The sequence below is a fragment of the Macrobrachium nipponense genome, chromosome 40 (genome assembly GCF_015104395.2).
Source record: "Macrobrachium nipponense isolate FS-2020 chromosome 40, ASM1510439v2, whole genome shotgun sequence".
NCBI classification, from domain to species: domain Eukaryota; kingdom Metazoa; phylum Arthropoda; class Malacostraca; order Decapoda; family Palaemonidae; genus Macrobrachium; species Macrobrachium nipponense.
The window spans coordinates 15980209-16000506 of record NC_061101.1 but is presented as its reverse complement, the minus strand read 5'-3'; positions in this window follow the sequence as shown (position 1 = coordinate 16000506).

Below are 20298 nucleotides of genomic sequence, written 5' to 3'. Positions count from 1 at the left end.
CGATGATAAGTGGTGGATGAAATGCAGTCCTTTAACGTAGTAGAGCCGTAGCTGGCAAGGAGTGTGGTGTTGTTCAAGGTGTATATACCTTGGTGTTGTTGATTTTAGGGGATGGGAGGGGGTCGTTCGTGTTCCGCGGTTGAAAGGTCGCCGGCCAATCCCCGTCACCCCGCCCCCCAACCTTCTTAACTGAAAGTCCACTTTCTGAGAGAGTCTCATGCTCGGTAGGAGTTAATGTCTATCCAAGAACCTTGTTGCTATGAAATGCTTATCCATAAGGAATTTTTTCTTCTTAGTGACTTTGCAGAACTTAGGAGTTTATTGTAGTATTTACTAATTCCCCTTTTGTTCAGCAGAATTGTTCTTCTGTATTGTTCGTGTTGAGGTCTCCTCTGTAATTATGTACCCTCCGACTATTCCATAAGGTTCTAAAGTATATTTGCACACCTTTAAGCATGCTCGATGGGGCAGTGAGATTCGCTCTTGTCCTTGTCCACCAATCAGGATTGCTGAAAATATATCTAATTACCACCATCATCATCATCATCATCATCGCCTACGTTGTCATACTTCCAGATCAATTTACCGGATGGCATTTTGACCTCTATAGATGACTGCCACCATTTTACCGAAATGGAGGTCTGTTGTAGCTCTACATGGCTGACGTTTCAACATGAAATTCAGCTAGAACCAGTGTTGATGAATATAGCGCTTTTAATCTAACGATGCCTGCTTTGTTGCGATCGCTTTGCACTTTTGTTCAAAATTCGAGACAAACGTGAATATCAGCTCTTCACCTTATTCTTCATAAATTAAGATCCAACTTTAAAAGTTGTTTGGTAACATATACTAAAGTAACAGTGTTTATCCTGACATAAAATAACTTTGTAATATATGGAGTTTTGTTCAGCTTATCTCGATATTACTGCAGTCATGAATTTTGCGCTGCAATGCAGGCGAAGCCATTCTGTGAATTGGGGCGGTTATCGTTGAGGAAATAGTCATTCAACCAAACGAAGAAGTTTAATGTGAATTAATAGCATAAATGTATATAAAACTTTCCAGTCGCTCAGACTCGTGACCAGAATTAACTAAGCAATCTAGCTGACAGTGTCCAATGCGTGAGAGAGAGAGAGAAAGAGAGAGAGAGGGAAGGGGGAGCGGTTTGGTAGCCATATTTCATGATTAATTGGAGAACAGAGACGAGAATTACATACGAAGGACAGAGGCGTAACCAGGAATCTATTAATGGGGGCCACAGGGCACAGCTGAATATTGGGGGCCCGCTGGGCATGTACAAATTATATTACTCATTCTTTTTTTTAAGTCATATGGAAAGATATTAAGGTTGTTTTAAAATATTCAAGCCTATCAATTTGTGAATCACGTTTTTATATGAAAGAAAGGAAAAGGATTTATTTCCTACAGTTAATACTGTAAAACTCGACTTATCTTATAAAAAAACAGCCAAACTGCTTGATGTATAAAACTTTAATAATAATAATAATAATAATAATAATAATAATAATAATAATAATAATAATAATAATAATAATAATAATAATAATAATAATAATAATAAGAACATTAAGCTTAAGCTTTTACTACAAGCTTCATGAACTCAGAATGGAGAGGCACCAGTTTTAAATGGGGGGGCCAAATGCCCCCTACCCCCTTCAGTTACGCCTATACCGAACGACTCTCCTATGTATGTACGATATGTAATAGCTATATGTCTAGCACATCTGCAGGGAGTTGAGTGCCGAGCAGCTCCATTATCGGTTTTTTGTTATCACTTATTTTCGCTTGTATTTCGTGTTTCAAAGGTCATAAATAAATGGAAATAAGACAATAACACTGCAAAACCTTCCCCCAGGTGTTTTACCCCACCCAAAACCCCGTATTCCCATTGTTCCCCCTTTTACCGTAGGATAGAGTTCAAAGGTAAATTACAGGTTAATTACAGCCGGCCGAAAAAATATTACCTTAAATTCTTGTTCAGGAGGTAAAATTGTTTAGAAAAACGTCAACTGCCATAGTCTAGCTCGCCGCGGAATAGTTATATAGATCTACCTAAATTTTTCTAAAGCATTGACGTTGGGCCAGTGAACACAAAATTCTTAGAGCGATTTATTATTATTATTATTATTATTATTATTATTATTATTATTCAGAAGATGAACTCTGTTCATATGGAGGAAGAAACCCACAGCCAAGGACCATTAACTTGAAATTCAAACTTCCAAAGAATTTGTTGGCGTCCAGCCTTACGAACAGATCTACATTTCGCGATGGCAATGATGACGTCTTACATGAGCTTATTGTGGGATCCGAACCACATTATATCGAGAGATGAATTTCTAATCACCAGAAATCAATTCCTCTGATTCCACATTGGCGGCAGCTGAAAGCGAACTCGGGCTACCGAGAAAGTAATATATCTGCAAGATTTAGGAGACCCTCGTGTGTGTGTGTGTGTGTGTGTGATAGTTTTATAACTACGCAAGAATTTATCCAGCAGCACTAGTCGTTAGAAACTGTGCATTGACGCCACATTTTTGTGTGGAACAATTTCATAGCCGACTTTCACTAGTTGGGACGGAAAATGGAATATGCAGGTTGATCAATAGTCTGGCCAATTTCATCCAAACTGGTCACCAGGGGAGGAGGAGGGCGGCAAATGCATTCAGATGGAAAAAGTGCGTCTTGATCACTTCGGATTCCTTGTCATTTCACAACAGGCAAGTTCATCCTTTCATCTTCTTTACTGGCTTTCGAACCAACTTCTCTTTTGGCGCGAAGCTTTGTGACACCTGACACATTCTAAACACAACACAGTATAGACTGTGTAGAATTGAAATTGATATCAGTCATTTATAGTCATCAAGATGACAGCGTTTTGGCCTTCAAGTAGATTCTTCTTTAGAATAAAGCAAATCGATAACGACTATTATGTTTCCACAGAATACTGAAACCGATTTCAGGTGAATATTACATTTTTATACAATACTTAGACCTCTTCCAAGTCTTCGTTGCTATATTGAAAGGTCACGCATCCTATATTCCAGGTAAGATATTCGAAGCTTTTAAAATGATCAGGAGTTCATTCTGCTTCCCCACACTTCTAACAAGAATTCATATCATGAAAATGAATCGCATGCAAAAAGGAAAGTGTGTGAAAGAAAGAAGAATATGAAGTAAAGGAAATGCAGTTTTGGAGTTACAGTTAGAAAGCAAATGCAGAAAGTAATGACCTGTTAAGTATCAGGCATAACGATCGAGAGGAGACTATAGAAGTCATGTGGGACAATGTGGAGTGATTTTCTTTTCCCAACGTAGCTGAATGTCCACCGAAGTGATTAACTAGAGCTGCGGTGCAAAAATCAAGTGCAAAGATCTAGCTGAACGGCGATCAATACGCAACGTCTTAAGCACTTATCCGACGATAAACCGATCATTTCCCAATTCTAATTCGTGATAATTCACAGCGCGTTCCATTAGCCGTCGATACCTCGTCAACCTCAGTGGTCCGAGGCCTCCGTGGGAGGAAGTTCTGAAAAATCGGGAGAACTTTGGGTCCGAAAGTTAAACATCGAGGACGTCATTTTTTCCCCTGTTGCCTTCGAAAGAGTAACTGACTCATGAGCGCAATGGAATGGAAGTCGGTTTTGTCCCTGGCTGCATTACTGGTCATCGTCGTGAGTGCGACGGCTTCTACATCAGGAGGCCTTTTCCGGCTTGTGTCTATTTCTCAGTCACTGCTGCCGACTGTGAGTTGGTGCAATCTGTGTTGTCTCATTCCCTCATCTACTGACTTTTGCTATCTCTACGACATGTATGTTGTGGGCGGATATCAAGAGCCAGAATACCCAGGATGCTGTCACCTGCTACCCGAGGAAGGTCACAGACTACGCCGTCGGGGCGGGCATAGAAGGGGTACCGGCTACCAATATGTTTTCTAAGAGAAAGCCCGAAAACATGGTAGATGGGATCTATCGTGGTGGCTCCTATGACGACTGTTACATTAGCTCAGACTACTTCAACCCTTACTTTAAGCTCGATTTCCGCAGCTTGAGGCCAATTCATAGGATTTACTCGTCTTACAAACAAATGATTATTATATTCATTACTACAACATTGAAGCTCGTGTGGGGATCGATAACAAGACCGAAGCCAACTTCTCAGAGTACGAGGTCTTCGGATTCTTCCCTGGACCCCCCTCACCCGGACTGGAGATCGTCTTCACCAAAGATCCGCCCATATTGGGACGCTATGTCACCATCCAGCGATGGAGCGATCCAGTTTGCAAGCCTGACGGCAGTACAATTGGTGTAATCTCTTGTTACCTGCAGTTGTGCCACATCGAGATCAACTAGAGCATTTTGGAAGTCAACCTAAGATCTGTAATCAATTCACAATTTTTTTCATTTTTTCTTGATACTTTGACATTCGACAATAATTTTTATATATATAATAAATAAATAGGAAGGAAAGTATTATTAGATATATAGATATATATATATATATATATATAAATATATATATATATATATATATATATATATATATTGTGTGTGTGTTGAGTAGTGGCTCTACTGTCAATGAAAGTGTCTTGTGTCTTGAAAAATGGACGTCAGGCCCATCTGTGCCCCGAAGGTCACGATGGAAAAGAGAGAGCCATTTGAAATTGAGCCCAGAATACAGACGTTTGCATGAATCACGTTTCGCACATTGAAGATTTGTCATTGTTTCAGTTACTCAAAAGTAATTTCGTGTACAACACATTCTGGATTATTTTGTCATCACACTGCTGTAATTGCCAAAGCTAAATGTAACCTACCATTTATTTAATTATTCTGGAAAACATTCCAACATATCTGTGATGTGACTAATTTTTGTGGTTTTTCACTCATTGAAAACAATTGACCAATTTTGAGGAGATATTAAAAGATAAAGGTTTTGTCTTTTTGTTGTACTGTGGCTTCAAAGCTTGGAGAAGAAAAAAACATGCACGCTTCCAAAAGCTGTGCGTGTCTAAAAAGTTCATTATAATCGATAACATTCCAATAGGGAATATTGGGTTACCTTTTTGACGAGAAAATAATTTAGGGTGGGATACTGACCCCTGAATGGTCGAAAGCGTTAGACTATTTTGTTTTACTTAATATGTTAATTTTGTAGTAATGATGATTCTTTTGATCTGTTTTTGAGATTTTGCCCGAGTGTCCTTCTTTGGACTCTAGATCCCGGTTGTTTCTCCAAAACTTTTGTTCCTTTCTGAAAGAGAAACAGCCTGATTGAAAGAGTGCTTATACCACGTGATAAAAGTTTGATAGTTCTTCTAATATCTTATGGTTGCAGCATTTTTGTCATCAGTGATGAGGACGTTCTATAGATACAGAAAATACCTCTGGATTGAATTCATGGCGTAAAGCGTAAAGGACTGACGTGCGATGTTCCAGTCTCACAGTGCAAGTTTGGCACGACGTCAAAAACTGAATTTTAAAGTGCATAGATTATTATTTTTTTTTCGAAAAGTTAGTCTCTTTCTCGTATATACTCTCTCCAGATCAACAACACGAAATTGATCGGTAAAATCCCAGTTTTCTCTGAAGGTAAAACATGAAACGGTTTACAAATTGGAGAACTTCTGAAAGGACTTCTCCAAAGTGTCTAAGAAGCTTCCTTCATGCTGAGGCACTTTGTTGGGAACAATTATGTCAAAATATGATATTGATTCACATTACTTGCTTAAAACATTACACGAAGACAGTAGTCTCGCATGATTCTTCTTATTCATCCTGTTGTTTATGTGCTGTTGTATGCTAGTTCGAACAAGTAAAGATTCCTCATTCTTTAACGAAGGGCACGTTCTGGGAGCATTTCACCAAAATCTAATCCTTTTATAACCAACCCTTGATTTAGACTATTATTGATCTGAAGCATCCTCTCTAATGCTTATAATGAAACACTATATTAAATATGAAAAGGTTACTTTAGATTCTCATTGTCAAATGTGTGATGTTGAGGAGTTTGACATTGATAAGGTAAAGTTCTAAAAAAAAATTGCTGTCATAGTTGTTAAAATAGGTTTTTGTGTGTTGTTTATTATAGTTATACAATGTTAAAATAGAGTTACATATGTTATTCAAATGCTCAGGTGAGGAATTTCCTTAAAATGTAGTTCCACCTCTAAGTGGCTTCAAAGTAAACAGGAACACAACAACTTTATTCATAGCCGTAAGGTCTTACTGTAAATAAGATTCTACTTAAATTTTCCTTCATATATGAAATAAAGACTTCTATTTCACATAAAACACAACTGCATTCTGCAAAGTAATGTTTGTAAGCATTTTACAAAGAACTGTAAATGTAGTTTTGATGAATATTTGTAAATGGTGATTTATAGAACTTTAATGCATATATTTTTCTACATAGAAATTTAAAGAAAACGTTCATTAATTCATAGCAAAATATATTGTTCCTGAAAGCTTTAATGCTATGCAAAAGTTTATTAGTTTTTCACACTGAGCTGGAACACTGTAAGCACGATTGAAATTGTATCGGTATCATGAAATGAGTAAATAAATATAATCTTAGAAACACATTATCTTAATTTTCGTTCGCCAACTTATGTTCTAAGGTAGAATATACTTAACGCTGACTGTTGTAAGAAGTTCCCAAGAACTACAAGATATGAAAACTGCAGAAATATTACAAAAGTTAAAGAACTGAAAAGAATTAAAAGAAAGCAAAAGAAAGAGGCTGAGAAAAGAACTCAAAGATAATTGAAAGAAAATCCAAAATTCTTCAAGCATCCAAAAAACCGTTTAATACTGTTAAGTAACCATCTGCCTACCTCTAAAAAGTCATTTTTCTAAACATACCGCCCATGTGTGGATGTCCATTGTCACAAGGTCTTCAATTCTATATAAATTATTTTCAGATAGACTTGAAAAAAGAAACATTCTATAAATGCCAATTATTTCATACGATCTTGGTGTGTGCGAGATGCTCTGGAACCAGGTGCTGCTGTCTCTCCTACCCTCCTGATCCCCTACCTACCACGCCCCCACCCAGGGCGGACAAATATGTTTGAAGGAGAAAGGTGGATGTCACTCCTACCATCCCGTTCCCATACCTACACCGCCACTCCCGGGGGTTCTTCATAAAAGAGTTCCCAAATGTTGTTTTTAATGCCGTAAAGAGTTCATTTTTATCTAAGGAGTCTAAAGTTAAGAAGCAAATCGACATAATTTTATTATGAAATCAGAGCTGTAAGATTTAATGTCTTTTGTGAGGCTTTTTTTTTTTTTTAGTTTACATATCCCTTCTCACAATTATTGATCCTTAAATAACGAAACAAGGCGTAATCCGACCTCCAGCTTATTCGTGACGTGTGCAAGATTTTCTTCTGATGCATAAGGTGTAAACATTATATTCCTAACTTACATGAAGTGATCTTCATTATTAAACCCATAATTAGTACTACTTACACTAACAACAAGGATCAAATAAAAGGAGAGAAATTAAACACATTCATATATGAGTGGAAACACAAAATAATTGAACAGAAATATAGCTTTTAAATTTATTACATTAAATAAATTACAACTTAGTAAAATCAACGGACAATAAACTTATTGTTTCACCAACGAAAATTTTAAATATATGCTATATTTTGTTAGAAATAATATTTTCTGTACTGTTTAGCATGCACTATTTATTTTTTACATTTATGTTCTAATAAAGTATTCATAAATATAATATTCTAAAATTCCCGTATCTTTAACTCAATGCGAAACACCCTTTTCAGACCTTTTTAGGCATTCCCAACAAGAACAACGACAATAAAGTAGTATGTAGGCTTACTCCACGAGTAAGCGAAAAGATAAGTCGATTCCTTCCTAGATAAATATATACAAAGAATACTTTGTGTGGAGGCCGAAAGCCTACATCGTTTCACAAGCGATGACTCAGCACCTTTCCCAGTTACCAGGATGGAAGAGCAGAGACACCTGAAGTGGATGTTTAATGAGACGTAAATCTGTTCATTTTACATTAGTGACACCTGACGTCTAGATGATTACGTCAACATCTAGATTGGTCTTCTGCGGCCCCATTTTTTTCTGCATAAAGGGTGTTACGCGATCATTAATTGGTCTTTGATTTCAATCACCTGTCTTTCTTTTTGTGTAGTGTTAGTTAGCACTTATATATATCTTAGGTAACGATGCAGCTAAATGAATGAAAAATGATCTAGATTTCGCCGACAGATTTGAATTTATGCGCGCACTTTTTCCACTAAAAGTGGTTTTGCGTTTTCAAATCATTCAATGTCAGTAAGTAAAAAGAATATTGATTCACTACAAAATCGCAATGTATAAATTGTCTTAAGAATGTTATTGAAGGCCATATCATATCCAATTCAAATGTTGAAATTAGGAGTCGTCTGGTTTGCCTGAAGAATGCTCAAAATATCGCATGCTCCAACCCACAAGATATTTACTCCACTTCATAGGTCGATGGATACAAGACCATATTTCTCAAGGAAGGGGTGGGGTCACATCATGCAGTTACTAAGTCTGATGTAGATATTATCATCTTTGGTGGTGCAGCTGTTTAACATGCTGAAACCTGGCTCAGCCAAAAACGTTTCAGAGTCTGCAACTGATGACTTCTTTCCATACCTTGCCTCTCATTTGCAATCTGCTATGAGAGTTGATGTCATATGGGATAAATATACACAACAAAGACTAAAATCATACACTTGAGGTAAGAAGGGAAAGGGCACCAGGAGACGTGTGGAGCTAACCAGTAAAATTTCTGGAAACTGGGAAGCTTTCTTGAGAATCGACGATAACAAAGAACTGTTTGCATTCCTTGCTACCCAAGCAATACTGTTACAAACTGAGTACCAGATTATCAGCACACATAACGAAGATGTCCTCTGAAAATTGCCACGAGATGTAACCAACTTAGCTCCATGTACCCATAAGGAGGGTGACGCTCGAATTATGTTTCATATGCTTGATGCTATGAAAGAGGGATACAGCAAAATCCAAATTCACACAGTGGGCACTGACATCTTAGTTCTGGCCATCATGGCAGCTCAGGGGATTGAAATTCCTGAGTTATGGGTTGTTTTTGGTACAGGAAAGAATTTTCGATATTTGGCTGCCCATGAGATGACAAGTGCCCTTGGTTGTGACCGATTGCTTGCCCTATCACAGTTCCATGCTTTCACTGGTTGTGATACAGTGTCTTCTTTCAACGGGAGGGGAAAGAAAACCTGCTGGGAGACCTGGAAAGTACTTGAAAATGTGACTGCAGCATTCTATTCCTTAACGACTTTGTTGTATTGCTCTATGACTGCACCAGCAGTCATATCCAAGTGAATGAGGCCAAAAAAGAATTATTTACAAGGGAAAGAGATCTTGAACACATCCCACCTACCCAAGCACCCCTTCTGCAGCATGTTAAGAGGACGGTGTACCAGGTAAACTGATGGAACCAAATGTTTGACCCAACACCAACACTACCATCATCTAGCAAATGGAGGTGGAAGCGAAGTTCCACAGGCAACAGGGAACCAGTCTGGACAACACTGCAGTAGGCTACTGATGCCTGTTGAAAACTTCTTCGATGTGGGTGCAAAAAAGGTTGCGGTGGACACTGCAAATGCCACAAAGCTACTCGCAGGAGTAACTTTCAATATAAAGAGATGTCATTAACCTTAAAAAATCATATGTAAATAGCAGCCACTGACATAATGCAAACAAACGTTTTCCTGTTACAACAGTGGACATAATAAAGTGAATATAGTGTATGCAATAGGTTTCATAGCATAGAAGTGAACACGATTTACCTTCACTGAAGATCAAATAGCTAGAGAACAGCTACGTTGAAAAATTGCAACCACATTTTATGAGGGGGGATTCGGAGATGGCACTATAGCCAAATATCTTCATAAAAGCATGCCCCAGATGTGTGCCAAGCTTATGCTTAGGATTAAAAGCATAATTCTTCCACATACCTACTGTACTAGTAGTGCTAACCGCGCAAAAAGATGAACGAGGGCTTTGTATCTGCATTGAAGTGCAGGTTTTCTAATTTATTTGTTCGTTGCATGCTTCAGGCAAGAATTTGTGGCAATATCTCTGTCAGACAGATGGATGAGTCCGTTTCAGTGCTGAACGGCCTCATAGGTTCCATATAGAATATGAGCCTTTGGCTCATATTCTATATTCAATTCAATTCGTTAAAAAGAAAAATTGGAAGTGGGAGCGTTAAAAGTAAAGCAGAAATTCATTGATAATATTTTGTGATATCTAGTTTAGAAGCATCTCTCATTTTGGGGGTCACTGTTGTAGATAAGGGTGATGGACAAGAGGGACCATTTTGAAGTGCTGTAAAATAAAGTCAAGCTAAAGACTTTAAAACTCAAAAACAAGGAAATAAATTTGTGCACCTCACGCAAATAGTACAGTGTGCCTGCAACTCTGTTTGTAGAGTGAGTGCTTGGAACCAAGAACCATGTATTTTGGAATCTTAGTTATGATGCCATTACTGAAAGTGATTATCTGAGAAAACCCAGACACACCAAGAGACGATTAGAAGCCATTTGCGACGTAGTTTTAATACCGTAATACAGACCATCTCTTTACCTTAATACAAACTACACTATGTCCATTAGAGCTTCAATGCAAATGTTTATTGGAAACCTTTTACTGTATTATAAGCAAGGTCTTAGATACTTTTCTGAAGTTAATCGATAAGTTCCCTTTTTGAATTCCCGTTTTTCTGCAGCGCGTTCCAGTAGTCGCTGAAACCTCGTCTACTCCAGAGGTCGAATCCTCTGTAGGTCCAAGTTTTGAAAAACCAGGAAACATTTTGGTCTTAGCATCGAGAACGTCGCTTAAAACCTTATTTTTTCACTTGTTACCTGTGCAAGAGTAACTGACTCATGAGCACAATGGAATGGAAGGCGGTTTTGTGCTTGACCACATAACTGGTTGTCGTTGTCGTTGTGAGTGCGACGGCTTCTACATCAGGAGGCCTTTTCCGGTTTGTGTCCATTTCTCAGTCGCTGCTGCCGACTGCAAAACAAAATGGATCCAAATTCATACAGCAGCAGATTCCTGCTCAGTTGGCTAAATACGCCTGTTTGTCATCATGTCTAGAAGTAAGCTGGTGCAATCTGGGTTGTCTCATTCCCTCATCTACGGACTTTTGCTATCTCTACAACATGTGTGTTGTGGGCGGGTATCAAGAGCAGAATACCCAGGATGCTGTCGCCTACTACACGAGGAAGGTCACAGACTACACCGTCGGGCGGGCATAGAAGGGACACAGCCTCTGGCCGCCTATCGCTTGAGAATGCTCGAAAACATGGAAGATGGGATCTATTGGGGTGGCATCTATGACGACTGTTATCTAAGCTCAGACAACTTCGACCCTTACTTTAAGCTCGATTTACGCAGCGTGAGGCCAATTCATAGGACATTACTTCTCTTACAAACAAATCAGTATTATTTTACTTACTACAACTTTGAAGCTCACGTGGGGATTGATAACAAGACCGAAGCCAACTTCTCAGAGTACGAGGTCTTCGGATTTTTCCGTGGAATCCCCTCACCCGGAATGTAGATCGTCTTCACCAAGGATCCGCCCATACTGGGACGCTATGTCACCATCCAGCGATGGAGCGATCCAGCTTGCAACCCTGACGGCAGTGCAAGTAATCTATTGACTTGTGTGCTGCAGTTGTGCCACATCGAAATCAACTGAAGCATTCTGGATGTTAACAATAGATGTGTAATCAGTACACAATTTGATTTTTTTCTTAATACTTTGATATTCAACAATGATATAGTATATATATATATATATTATATATATATATATATATATATATATATCATGCAAACGTCTAGATTCTAGGCTCAAGAGACTGACTGACAGCAGAGCCACTGCTCAACACAGTGGGGCAATGTTATTATATTAAATTATACTTAAGATATATATTATAATATATATATATAATATATATATCATATATATATATATATATTATTTATATATATATATATCATATATAATATATATATATTATATATAAATATACTCAAAGTATATATATATATATATATATATATAATATATATATCATTATATAAATATAATATATTATAAATATATGATATATTATATATAATAATATATATATATATATATATATATATATATATATATATATATATATATATATATATATATATATATGCCCACGTGTGTTGAGTAGTGGCTCTGCTGTCAGTCAGTCTCTTGAGCCTAGAATCTAGATGTTTGCATGATTCACGTTTCGCACATTGAAGAATTGCAGTTGTTTCAGATACTCAGAAATAATTTCGTGTACAGCAAATTCTGGGTTATTTTGTCATCACACTGCTGTAATTGTCAAAGCTAAATGTAACCTACCATTTATCTAATTATTCTGGATAACTTTCCAACATATCTGGCTTATTGAAAACAGTTGACCCATTCTCAAGAGATACTATGCGATATATATCAATATTTTGTTGTTGTTGTACTGTGGCTTCAAAGCTTGGAGAAGAAGAAAAAATATGCCAGCATTTTCACACAAAGTAACTGGCTTCCAAAAGCTGTGCGTATCTAAAAAGTTCATTACAATCGATAACATTCCAATAGGGAATATTGCGTTTCCATTTTGACGAGAAAATCAGTTAGGGTGGGATACTGACCCATGATTGGTCGAAAGCTTTAGACTATTTTCGTTCATAAATGGGAGGACTTCTGAAAGGACTTCTCCAAAGTGTCCAAGAAGCTTCCTTCATGCTGATGCACTTTGCTGAGAATAATTATATGTCAAAATATGATAACGTTCGCAGAGATCGACTTGCTTGCTGAAATCATTACACGAAGACAGTACTCTCGCATGATGCTTCTTATTCATATTTTTGTTTATGTGCTGTTGTATGCTAGTTCGAAAAAATAAAGATTCCTCATTCTTTAATGAAGGCTCATTCTGCGAGCATTTCTCCAAAATTTATATAAACCTTTTGTATATTATTTGGAATATTATTGATCAGAAACATCCTGTCTAATGCTTATAAGGAAATACTGTATTAAATATGAAAAGGTTACTTTAGATTCTCATTGTCAAATGTGTGATGTTGAGGAGTTAGACATTAATAAGGTATAGTTCCACGAAAAATTGTAGATTTCATAGTTGTTAAAATAGATTTTTGTTTGTTATTTAAATGCTCGCGTTAGGAATTTGGTTAAAATGTAGTTCACTTTTAAGTGGTTTTAAAGTAAACAGGAACACAACAACTTTATTCATAGCCGTTAGGTTTTACTGTAAATAAGATTCTACTTAAATTTTGCTTTAGAAGTGAAATAAAGACTTATATTTCACATAAAAGATAACTGCATTCTTGAAGATAACATTTGTAAGCATTTCACAAAGAACTGTAAATGTAGTTTTGATGAATATTTGTAATTTGTGATTCATAGAACTTTAATGCAAATATTATTCTACGTAGAAACTTGAAGAAAACATGCACTAATACATAAAAAAAATTTGATATTGGTAAAAACTTAAATGCTATGTAAAAGTTTATCAGACTTTCACGCTGAGCTGGAACACTGTGAGCACGAATGAAATTGTATCGGTATCATGGAATGAGTAAATAAACACAGAAAATAGGCAAAAAAGAGCCCACCCAGGCATTTACAACCGAAGATAGTCAAACCCACGACATAAGACCCCCTAAGTATACTTAATAATCAGTTCTAGGTCTCTCTCCCTTGTTCAGCGAAGATGTCCCTGATCTGGGATCTCCTTCCATATCCAAAGCCGTATCGAAATTAAGAGCCACAAGAATCAGACTCTGGACCTGAAGGTTCTAAGCCTCTACCAGCAGTTGCTAACCACAATTCAAGGGAACCAGTCCCCCTCAGAACAGCACATAGCTAATGAATGCATAAGACAAATAAGCTGTATTTCGGGCCTCTGCCAACAAGGTCGAAATCTGAAGAATCACATAGTCACATTAACTGATTTTATTTATCTTAAATATTATCGTAGGCAAACATAAATTACACTGTCACAACCAAAACATTATTTTGCTAAAGGAAACAGGATAGCTAAGAGCGCTGCTGTAGCTGAGATTATAAAAAAATGTGCAATATTCAGTCACCATTCATTTCCAGGAACTCATAGAGTCGTAAGTTGTAAAATATCTCATAATAAACCAGTTCTTATTCCGAGAACAGCATAATGTACCATCAACAGTACAAGGAGAAACTACTATAGTGTTTGGCAACCACTGACACGGGAAACCAAAGCCCTATAAATGTCTTGGGCACTGAAACGGGACCATTTAAGGTCATTACCAAGGCACCTTACCTGACCTAGTCAGACTCAAGTTTTATGAAAAAATTGTTAGCAAAGTGCCCGCAATATTACTTGGCGCATGGAAACCTTCTGCCATAGACGCAGTCCTGTTTCAGTCGTTATCGGACCACCCAATCTCTATTGGTGGCCGTGACCCAACGCCCAGTTACACCGATGAACACGGCACAAGTTTCAATCTACAATTTGAGAAAGAAACATATTGCCCACTTTCAATGGTGCAGTAGTGAGGTTGATTTCTCCATCCTCCTCTTATGCATTCAGGTGTATTTTTCAGTTTTGTGCTGGGAGGGCCTTTGAACACACAGACCAAGCAGATAAAAGCAAAACTGGAATCAGAGCAGACAGATGACTGGGATAAACACCGAAATATCGATAGCAATACAATTAGGATCTTAGCTACATCCACAGGCTCACTACCCACACTAGTGAATTATGGAAGACTCTGTATCAATACATTACATCTCCACCAGTATGCAGACTAATAACATTCTGGCTTCACAATTTCCAGCCATCCATCGCAAAAACCTAAGACATATGTCTTATTCAAGCGGAAAAACCAGCCTCGGTTAACTTTGCGGGTCAGCAGTGCTACTCCACGGAGAATAAAATTGACAAAAAAATGCTGATTGGGGCTATAATGGGATGCTCACCTACAACAGTAGACAGTTTTTAAAAAATACATAACAAAGCTACAAATTAATACAAAATAACTCTCTACGATTTATCATGAACCTAAAATACTCTGAAAAAGTGGAAACTACAAAAATACAGGAAAACTCAAGAAACTCCTTAGAATGTGCAGGTTAACGATACATGAAAGAAATCCAAGATTAATTGCTGGGGGCCAGAATGTCCCCAAACCCACCCCATCCATTTCTTGAGAAATATGGTCTTGTCCATCTACCTATAAAGTGAAGTAAATATACTTTTGTGGGTTGGAGCATGAGATATTCTGAGCATTCGTCAGGCAAACCAGACGACTCCTAATTTCAACATTTGACTTGGAAATGATATGGCCTTCAATAACATTCTTGTGACAGTTTATACATTGCGATTTTGTAGTTTATTCATTCTCTTTTTACTTATTGAAATAGAAAGAATGATTTGAAAACGCAAAATAACTTTTAATGGAAAAAGTGGGCACATAAATTCAAATCTGCCAACGAAAAGTATATCAGTTGCATCATACTTAAGATATATATAAGTAAAGGGTGTTTCGAAATTAGAGGGACACCCTCCACAGAACAAATGGAGAGTTATGAAGTTTTCTGCTATAGCCTATCTCCAAGTACATTATCTCAAGTTTCTATTAAGCTATTTTACATTTCATTTTACATTTCTTGTATTTTCTGACAGAGTGACGGAGTTAAATACAGCCATGGCTAACGACTTGGAGGATATAAGATGGATTAACCGAATCTGGGCTATAACCTTCAGAGAGGCCAGGGATGCTGGTGCATCCTTCATTTCACGTTCCTGGATAGCTAAATACAGTAAAAGAGATGAATCCTTTGATAAAGGAACCTGGAACAAAAATCCATATGACTGTCATTGCAAAAAGAGTGAGAATCTTGGAAGGCCTAAAGTCCTTTCTCAGGAGTCAAAAGACAACATAGCTGAGGCTGTGGGTAGACCAGGCAAGTCTGTACGTAAATTGGCGCTTGAACCAGAAACAAAAAGGGGAAAGAAGAGAAGTTATAGTGCTGTATATCTTGAGTTGAAAAAATCTGGTATCAAGCCATTTCATGTTATCAGCAAGCCCAACATCACTCAGCAACAGAGAGAAGACCGTGCATGGTTTTGTGGTTCATTTCTTACAGATTGTGATGAAGCTGACTTTCTCCATGTTGCCGCATCAGACGAATTCTTCATTTGCACAGTCAGGAAGCCAAATGATAAAAATGACATCATTGGGCTGCAAAGTTGGATGATATCAGCGATGATGTGCACTATTGCCAAGTGTGATGGTAATTGCTTCCTAGCAAAGAAAGATAAAGGAAAGGAGAACGCATTTTCGAGTAGTTCGGCAGCAAGGAGGCGTTAGCGCATTGTGTTGGAGGTGCCTGTTATCATGATGGTTCTAGAATCGGTAGGAGTGTTGTGGAACTTGTTGGGTGCCATCGTGACATGAGAAATGCCGCGATTTCTGATGCAATACCTCGTCTAGATTCATCTAGGAAGTTCTGGAAATCTCGCGAGTCTGTGACGCTCACCGTAGGCTCTGCCCCAATAGTGCCGTACAAATAGGACGGTCGTAGCAGCAGCAGCAGAGATTGTGGCGACCTTGCTTAGGCTATCAACCCTTTAACAGATTGAAACATGGAAAATATAGAACGAATCAGAATGAGTAAGATGGTGAAAGAGTTTATTGAGTCAGGTAAGCTACTGGGTCTAGAGGGAATGATCTCCGTGAGTATGTTGAAAAGAAAGAAAGAGAGAAGTATGAGAGAGATGAAAGAGCTGCTGAGAGAGAGGAAAGAGCAGCTGAGAGGGAAGTGCAGTAAGCGAGAGAAGCAATGAAAATGCAGCAAGAAAGAGAAGCAATGAAAATGCAGCAAGAGAGAGAAATGTTGGTAATGCGGCAGGAAGAGAGAGAGAGAAAGAGTGTGTGCATGAGCAGGAAGAGAGAGAGATAGAGCGTATGTATGAGTTGGAAATTGCTCAGTTAAGGGAAAGTACTCGTAACAGTCGGACGGGCGAGAACGAAAACGGAGCTGATATGTTAGGTATGAGTGCAGTGCTAAAATTAGTACCAAAGTTTGATGAGGAGGATGTTACGACATACTTCTTGTGTTTTGAGAAGTTAATGGAACGGGTAAGTTCTCCTAAAGAAACATGGACTTTATATTTGCAGTCAGTTTTGAGTGGTAGGGCGCTTACTGTGTATAGTTGCATGTCTAAGGAGGATTGTGATAATTACGATATCGTGAAAGAAACTGTTCTTAGCGCGTATAGGCTAGTACGGGAGGCGTACCGTAAAAAATTTAGAAATTTGGGAAAGGATGAAAATATTACGTATGTTGAATACGGTAAGAAGTTAGATAGGCTGTTTTTTGATTGGTTAACTTCTGCTAAAGTTGATGATTTTGATAGTTTGAAGAACTTAGTGTTGTTAGAAAACTTCAAAGATAACGTATCTCCTGAGATTAAGCTTTATATAGAGGATAGGCGAGAAGTATCTTTTGCAGGAGCAACTAAGCTAGCTGACAGATTTTTGGTGAATTTCTATCAGAAGGCGTAGTTTCCTCTCTTGGAGGAGTAGATTCGAGAGAAGTAGTCTTGCTCCGAGACACAGGCACTGCTGTCTCACTGATTAGGAAAGAGAGTGTGCCAAACAGGGCAGAAATCAATATGGAAGAGAAAGTCATGTTAGGTGGATTTCCTAACACTTGCATCTTACAGCTCTGATTCCAAATATAATTATATCGATTTGGCTTCTAACTTTACGGCCTTAAAAATGATAATTCGGAACTTTTATGAAAAACGGAGGGGGGGGGGGGGGGGTTGTAGGTATGGGAACGGGAAGATAGGGGTGACATTCACCCTTCTCCTGCAAACATGTGTCCGCCCTGGGGAGACAGCAGCGCCTGGTTCCAGAACGTGTAGCACACACCAACAAGTTCATATGAAAAATTAGGCTTTATAGAAAGTTTTTTTTCTCAAGTCTATCTGAAAACATTATATATAGAATTCAAGACCTTGTGACAATGGACATCCAAACATAGGCAGTATGTTTAGAAAAATAACTTTTTAGAGGTTGACGGATGGTTCCTTAACAGCAATAAACGGTTAATTGGATGCTTCAAGAATTTTGGTTTCTTTCAATTTTCAGAGTTCTTTTCTTGGCCTCTTTCTTTTGGTTTCTTTGAATTCTTTTCAATTCTTTAACTTTTGTAATATTTCTGCGGTTTTCATATCTTGTAGTTCTACGGAACTTTTCATGATAGTCAGCATTAAGTATACGCTACCTTATGATTTGGCAAATGAAAAGTAAGATACAGTGTTTCTAAGATTATATTTATTTACTCATTCCATGATACCGATACACTTTCAATCATGCTTACAGTGTTCCAGCTCAGCGTGAAAGTATGATAAACTTTTGCATAGCATTTTAGTCTTTCGCAGTATTAACCTATTTAAGTATTAGTGATTGTTTTCTTTTAAGTCTGTATGCAGAATAATATTTGAATTAAAGTTCTACAAATCACCAATTACAATATTCATCAAAACTACATTTAAAAAGTTCTTTGTGAAATGCTTACAAATGTTATTTTGCAGAATGCAATTATCTTTAAGGTGAAATAGAAGTCTTTATTTCACTTCTGAAGCAAAATTTAAGTAGAATCTTATTTACTGTAAAACCTGACAACTATGAATAAAGTTGTGGTGTTCCCGTTTACTTTGAAGCCACTTAGAAGTGGAACTACATTTTAAGAAAATTCCTAACATGAACACTTAAATAACACAAACATCTATTTTAACAACTATGAAATCTACAATTTGTTGTAGAACTTTACATTATTAATGATCAACTCCTCAACAACACAAATTTCACCATGAGAATCTAAAGTAACCTTTTCATATTTAATACAAGTTTCCTTATAAGCATGAGACAGGATGTTTCTGATCAACAATATTCCAAATCAAGGGCCAATTACAAAAGGTTTATAGAAATTTTGGCGAAATACTCGCAGAATGAGCTATTCATTAAAGATTGAGGAATCTTTATTTCTTAGAACTAGCATACAACAATACATAAACAACAGGATGAATAAGAAGAATTAAGCGCGACTACAGTCTCCGTATATTGTTTTCAGCAAGCAAGTCAAACACTGAATCATTATCATATTTTGACATAATTGTTCCCAGGAATCTATATTTATTCGAGTTAGCAGACAGCAGCGCAAAAACAACAGGGTGATTAAGAATAATCATGCGAGAGTACTGTCTTCGTGTAATGATTTAAGCAAGCAAGTCGATCTCTGCGAACCGTTATCATATTTTGACATATAATTGTTCTCAGCTAAGTGCATCAGCATGAAGGAAGCGTCTTAGACACTTTGGAGAAGTCCTTTCAGAAGTCCTCCAATTTGTGAACCAGTTTCATGTTTTACCTTTAGAGAATTCTGGGATTTTACTGATCAGTTTCGTGTTGTTGATCCAGGGAGAATATATACGAGAAACAGACAAACTTTTTGAAAAAAATAATCTATGCACTTTAAAATTCAGTTTTTGACGTAGTACCAAACTTGCACTGTGAGACTGCAACATCGCCAGTCAGTCCTGTCGCCATGAATTCAATCCAGAGATATTTTCTGTATCTGTAGAACGTCCTCATCACTGATGACAAAAATACTGCAACCACAAGATATTAGGAGATTTTTCAAACTTTTATCACTCGTAATAAGTAAGCTCTCAATCAGGCTAATTCTCTTTCAGAAAGGAACAAAAGTCCTGGAGAAACAACCGGGGTCTAGAGTACAAAGAACAACTAAGTCTTGGGCAAAACCTCAAAAACAGATCAAAAGAATCTTCATTACTACAAAATTAACATTTTAACATCAAAAAGTAGAAAAAAAAAATAGTCTAGAGCTTTCGACCAATCAGGGATCAGTATCCAACCTTGAATTATTTTCTCGTCAAAATGGAAACGCAATATTCCCTATTGGAATATTATCGATTATAATGAACTTTTTCGACAGGCACCTTTTGAAAGCCAGTTACTTTGTGGGAAAACGTGTGCATGGTTTCTTCTCTAAGCTTTGAAGCCTAAGTACAAGAAAAGGACAAAATACAGCACAACAAAGACAAAATATTTATCACATAGTATCTCTTCAGAATCGGTCTTTGAAAAA